At 47.8% G+C, this 6,815-nt stretch overlaps 1 pseudogene; it reads right to left on the reverse strand.

Annotated features, from left to right (window-relative positions):
• LOC111971472 (E3 ubiquitin-protein ligase SH3RF3-like) overlaps positions 1-6,815 on the reverse strand; it is an 89,303-nt pseudogene that overhangs the window by 29,534 nt on the left and 52,954 nt on the right.

Consider the following 6,815-nt stretch of genomic DNA (forward strand, 5'->3'; position numbering starts at 1 on the left):
CTCCCTCCCTCACATATGCTCCACTCACGCTCCTCGTGCAACCAACCTGACACATTATGCTCCCCCCAATACCACCTCGTTGCAAAGAAAGGGATAACCACCCTACATCACACCACACCTCTGCCATACTCGCCCGTTGTCACAAGAATGGATCCTAGACGCACCCCTCTTAATTATTGATGTGTATCTCTATCTTAATAAGGTACCCACCGTGTTGTGTGTGTGTGCGTGTGGTGTGTAGTGTGTGTGTGTTGTGTGTGTGTGTGTGTTGTATGTGGTGTGTGTGTGTGTGTGTGAGATGTGATGTGTGTTGTGTGTGTGTGGCGTGTGTGTGTTGGTGTGTTGATGGGAGAGGTGAGTCGAAGTGAGTGATCGATAGCTGAGTGGTGTTGTGGACCAGTTGACCTACTATCTCGAGAGGATTGGGAAGGATTCCCCGATACTTATCTCCCAGCATCGCCCACTGCCCAGTTGTTCATATCACTGTCTCTGAAATTCACTGTTCAGACACCTTCATTTCCTATTATAACAAGAATCACATTAGACGTTATGTTTTTGTTAAAGGACAATACAGGAATTCTATTAATCTCTTCTCTCTCTCCTCTGCATTTCTATGAATTTCAGCCCATCCTTCATTAGACATATTCATAGCTAGGAACTGCGCTGTGTTCTGTGTGCTGTCGTGTGTGTGTGAAAGAGAACTTCTCGTCGTGTGTTCCTTCTCTGTCCATTATTGAATGGCACTCAACATTTCCCCTCAGAATCCCATCTCTGAGAGAGTGTGTGAACGCCATAGTAGCCAGGTGCTGCTGAGAGAACACCACACGATCACATCAAAACACACAAGCACACACACACACACCTATCACACACACAGCACACATCACACACAGCACACACACGAAGGGCATCACACACTCAGCACTCACACATGCCCACACGAGACACACACAAGCACACACCACAACACAACACGCACCACACACACAGCCACACACACTACACACACACACACACACCACAACACCACACACACACACACACACAGAATGAGAGAGAGAACAAGAGATGCTCTGCATCCTCCAGTGTCCTTAGCTAGATTGAGTGTGTGTAAACAGCATGAACAAAATTATGAGCTTTAAAGAGGAGAGGAGCGGGGGAATACAATATCACTGTTTATCACAAACCACTTGTGGCTGGGGAAAGGGGGGGAGAGAGAGAAGAGAGAAGTGTCTCGTGGCTCTCTCTCTTCCGCTCTCTTCCTCCCTCTCTCCCACACACGAGGAGAATAACTATATTCAGATAACGAGGTATAAGAGACAGACAGAGGAGAAGGTAGAGTGAGTAGATAAACACCAAACATTCAGTGGGGTATCTGATAGATGCACACACAAGTGGATTACAGCGACTTAGCGTGTGGTGTGTGCGTGCATGTGTGTGTGTGTACCTTCGGAATGCCAGGCAGTCCTTTGTCCTGGTCTTTGTCTTGACCTCAAAGTCTCATACACGGGCCTTTCCTGTTGGGTGAGTTTGGCTCAGCGGCCGTAACAACACGATGTAACTAGCTGGAAGGAAACCGTGGACAACCGTTCAGCTCCCCGTGGTTACCAGTTGTCGTCGACTTTTACGTCGCAGGATGATCGGATGTCACCTTTAGCGAAACTGCAGGTCTCCGGGTTCTTCCCTCATAGGAGTAGAGAGCCTTCCCACACAGGGCAGGGCGCGGAACACTCTGGAGGAGAGAGGAGAGATACGTTAGACCTTCCCACCAGGGCAGGGCCGGCCACCACTCTGGAGGAGAGAGGAGAGATACGTTAGACCTTCCCACAGAGGCAGGGCCGGGACACTCTGGAGGAGAGAGGAAGAGATACGTTAGACCTTTCCCACAGGGAGGGCCGGAACACTCTGGAGGAGAGAGGAGAAGATACGTTACACTCTCCCACAGGGCAGGCCGGGGACACTCTCTAGAGGAGAGAGGAGAGAGACGTTAGACCTTCCCAAGAGGCAGGCCGGAACACTCTGGAGAGGAGAGAGGAGAAGTACGTTAGACCTTCCCACAGGGCACGGGCCGGGACACTCTGGAAGAGATGAGTAGAGATACGTTATGACCTTCCCACAGGGCAGGGCCGGGACACTGCTGGAGGAGAGAGGAGAGAGACGTTAGACCTTCCCACACGGGCAGGGCCGGGACCACTCCTGGAAGAGAGAAGTAGAGATACGTTAGACCTTCACAGGGCAGGGCCGGGACACTCTGGTAGGAGAGAGGAGAGAGACGTTAGACCTTCCCACACAGGGCAGGGCCGGGACCTCTGGAAGAAAGTAGGAGTGTAGTACGATAGGGCAGTTTAAGTTCCACCTTCCCACAGGCAGGGCGGACACTCTGGAGGAGAGAGGAGAGAGACGTTAGACCTTCCCACGAGGGCAGGGACCGCCTCCACCACTTCTGGTACAGGAGGAGAGTTAGAATTACGTACGGCCCCACCTCCACAGGGTGCCGGCCACGAGGCCTGGCCCACTCCTGGGAGGAAGGAGAGGAACAGAGAAGCGTTTTTCGAACACTCTTCCCACAGCAGGGCCGGCGAACACTCTGTGAGGAGAGAGCGAGAGATACGTTAGACCCTTCCCCACCAGGGCAGGCGGGGACACTCTGCGAAGATCTTTCACGGAGCTGAGAGATACCGTTAGACCTCTCCCACAGGGCAGGGGCGGCACCACTCTGGAGATGAGAGGAGAGAGAACGTTCGCTCGACCTTCCCACTAGACGGCAGGGCCGGCACAACTCTAGGAGTGACGAAGGAGAGTTATACGTTTAGGACCTTCCCACAGGCGTCCAGGCGGGCCGGGGACACTCTGGCGCAGGAGAAGAGTAGGAGATTACAGAGATACGTTAGACCTTCCCACAGGGCAGGGCCGGGACACTCTGGAGGAGAGAGGAGAGATACGTTCGACCTTCCCACAGGGCAGGGCCGGGACACTCTGGAGGAGAGAGGAGAGAGACGTTAGACCTTCCCACAGGGCAGGGCCGGGAGAGGAGAGAGAGAGACAGGTTAGATCAAGAAACGCTTAAGGAAGTTAGACCCTGTACTCAGTGCCTATGTCAACAACATAATTCCAAATCGGCCTGTCCACACTGGGAAGAACCAATACTGTCAGTCTCTTGGCAGATTTTGGTTCTGTTGTTGATGATGTAAGTAAGCAGGAAGTCACCCTGCTGTATGTTCATGGCATGCTGTTCATCTCCAGTGGTCATGTGATGTCAACTCGATGTAAGGCATGTCAGCGTGTATCTCCAGCCCTGCCCTGAGAGCAAACAGACAGACAGACAGACAGACAGACAGACAGACAGACAGGCACAGCCTGAGGCTCTAACTGATCTGACAGCAGCCTGACACTCCAGGCCCAGAACACAACACACAGAGCTGATGCAAGGCCAGGAAATGCACCTATATCTCTGTGTACTGTGTATATGTGTGCTCTCTCTCCATCTCCCCCTCTGTCCTGCCACTGACATGAACACCACACAGAAAGTCAGATGACAGAAGAAAGGGAGAGAGGGAGAGAGAGGGGGGAGACGGGGGGGAGAGAGGGAGAGAGAAAGAGAAAGGCAATGACAGATGAGAAGAGAGGGAGGGTAGTACTCTTCCATTCTGCGGCTCATTACACACACATCATGAAGCTCTAATGTGCAACACATTCTCCTGCATTATATCATTACATTAGCTCTGCTCTAACACACACACACTAATACACAGTGTTGGGACATTCCTGCCTCTAAGCAGAATGTTGTTACGGCCTCATTCACACACTCGTGCTTAAAATTTGACTAAAAAGTCCTTTAACTGTAGCTGGTAAGGGTTAGGTCGTAGAATAACGATAACATGCACACACTTCTTACTTGCTGCCAGTGTGTGTGTGTGTGTGTGTGTGTGTGTGTGTGTGTGTGTGTGTGTGTGTGTGTGTGTGTGTGTGTGTGTGTGTGTGATTTAGCTGTGCTAGCTGACTGACTTGTTCAGTAGACAGACTTTAGTTGTGTAGCTGACTGACTGATTCAGTAGCAGTACTTTAGTTGTGTAGCTGACTGACTGCGCGTTCCAGTGCCAGTACTTTAGTTGTGTAGCTGACTGCAGCTATCAATTAAGTGAGTTAATGAAGATTAATAGACTGCACTCTGGTATGTACTATACCAATAACCACACACCACACACAACACACACACCACACACACAAACCACCACACACACACACAACACACACACACACACACCACTACAACCACACACAACACAGAAGTGTGTGCATGTTAGTGGTACAATTTTGTTATCAACATTCTACAACCAAAGCTAGTTTGAAGGGCACTGTGTGGTACAATTTAGGTACTATATAATGACTATCAGTAGCATTATCAACTAACTATCTACTACCCTAACCTTAACCTTATCCTAACCCTAAACTTAACCCTCTAGCCTAACCGTAGCCCTAACCCTTATTCTAAAAAACCTAACCGTTAACCTTATTCAACAGATAGTGTAACCCCGGAGCTAATGTTAATGATATAATGCAGGGAATGTGTTGTACATTAGAGCTTCAGATGTGTGTGCTTGTAATTGGAGCCACGGAATGGCAAGAGTACTACCCTCCCCCTCTTCTCATTTGTTCATTCCCTCTCTCTCCCTCTTCTTCTCATCTGTCATTCCATCTCTCTGCTCTCTTTCCCTGCTCTTCTCCATCTGCTCATTCCATCTCTCTCTCCCTCTCTTCTCATCTGGTCATTCCATCTCCTCTCTCTTCCCTTCTCTTCTCATCTTGTCATGTGCCATCTCTTCTTTATCCCCCCCTCTCTCCCTTCTTCTCATCGTGTCATTCCATCTCTCTTTATCCCTCCGCCTCTCTCTCTCCTCTCTTCTCATCTGTCATTCCCTCTCTCTCTCTCCCTCTCTTCTCATCTGTCATTCCCTCTCTCTCTTCCCTCTCTTCTCATGCTGTCATTCCATCTCTCTTTATCCCTCTCTTCTCATTCGTCATTCATCTCTCCTCTCTCTCTCTCTCTTCTCATCTGTATGCCCTATCTCTCTCTCCCTCTCTTCTCATCTGTCATTCCCTCTCTCTCGCTCCCTCTCTTCTATCTGTCATTCATCTCTCTCTCCCCTCTTCTCATCTGTCTCCTCTCCTCTCTCTCCCTCTCTTCTCGAGGGAGAGACGAGTTAGAGCTCAGCTGCTGTTAGATTCAGTGTGAGCTTCAGGGCTGCTGTTAGATCAGTTTAGAGTTTCAGGCTGCTGTCTAGTATCAGTTAGAGTTTCAGGCTGCTGTTTAGATCAGTTTGAGTTCAGCTGCTGTTAGATCAGTAGAGCTTCAGGCTGCATGTTAGATCAGTTAGAGTTTCAGGTGCTGTTAGATCAGTTAGAAGCTTCTAGGCTGCTGTTAGATAGTAGAGTTTCAGGCTGCTGTCAGATCAGTTAGCAGCTTCAGTCTGCTGTTAGATCAGTCTAGAAGTTCAGGCTGCTGTTCAGATCAGTAGAGCTTCAGGCCTGCCTGTCATGCATCAGTTAGAGCTCGGCGCTGTTATCTGCTTATTCTGTCTCAGGGTCAGGATGTGGACATTACACTCTGGCTAAGTCCTTTCACTCAGTGTTGACATCACATTCGGACCACTTGACGACAAGCAGCAGGAGGACATCCCTGCCTACAGACAATCAACAAACAGCAGAACTCCAAAGTCGTGCCAAGACGCTGAAACTATTGGTATCTCCCAGTGTGGACAGGCAGATTTGGGAATAACTTTCATTGTCTTGTTGAGCATAGGCGCAATGACGATATGTGAGATGGACAAATACATTAATCACGAGACAGCATTCATTTCTAAGAATGTAAAACCACCAGTGAATTCAGGTTAAAAATGCAGTTTAATTTAGGACATCTATCCCAACTATTCCCACAAATTAAAAGAGACATACAGTATGTGATCATGTTCTCAATGTATCATGTATAAAAAAATTAATGGTTATTTTCAAATACGATCTCTTTTTGGGCTTTAGTTGTGGTCAATTGGCAGTGTACAACTTATTATACAGTGCTTTCACAAATTATTCAGGATCCCTTGACTTATTCCACATTTATGTGGGTTACAGCCTGAATTCAAAATGATTAAATATGAATATACAACAATACCCCATAATGACAAGTGAAAACATTAATGTTTTATTCATGTTGGGAAATGTTATTCAGAATGAAATACAGAACGTAGTCACACCCATTGAGTCAATACATGTTTGAATCACCTTTGGTAGTGATTACAGCTTGAGGTCTTTCTGGGTAAGTCTCTAAGAGCTTGTGCACCTGGATTGTACATATTTTCACACTCTTTTTTTAATCTTCAAGCTCTGTTCAGTTGGTTGTTGATTCATTGCCTAGACAGCCATTTTTCAAGTTTGCCATAGTATTTCCAAGCCGATTTTAAGTCAAAACTGTTAAACTTTAGGGGGGGGCCCACTCAGGAACGTTCAATGTCATTTTGGTAAGCAACTCCAAGTCTAGATTGGCCTTGGATTTAGGTTATTAGTCTGCTGAAAGCATGAAATTATGGTCTCCCCAAGAGTGCTGGTGATGGAAAGCCAGACTAACCAGGTTTCCTCCTAGGATTGCCTTGTGCTAGCTCTATTGCGTTTATTATTTATCCTAAAAACATTCTTAATCCTCGCCGCTGACAAGTCATAACCCATTAACAGGATGCTTTCTTTGCCAACCTATTTTGCAGTTTTAACTTTAGTGCCTTTATGCGGACAGGATGGATGGTTTGGGATTTTTTTATTCTGTACAA

Source organism: Salvelinus sp. IW2-2015, linkage group LG2 (assembly GCF_002910315.2).
Source record: "Salvelinus sp. IW2-2015 linkage group LG2, ASM291031v2, whole genome shotgun sequence".
In the NCBI taxonomy this organism is placed as follows: domain Eukaryota; kingdom Metazoa; phylum Chordata; class Actinopteri; order Salmoniformes; family Salmonidae; genus Salvelinus; species Salvelinus sp. IW2-2015.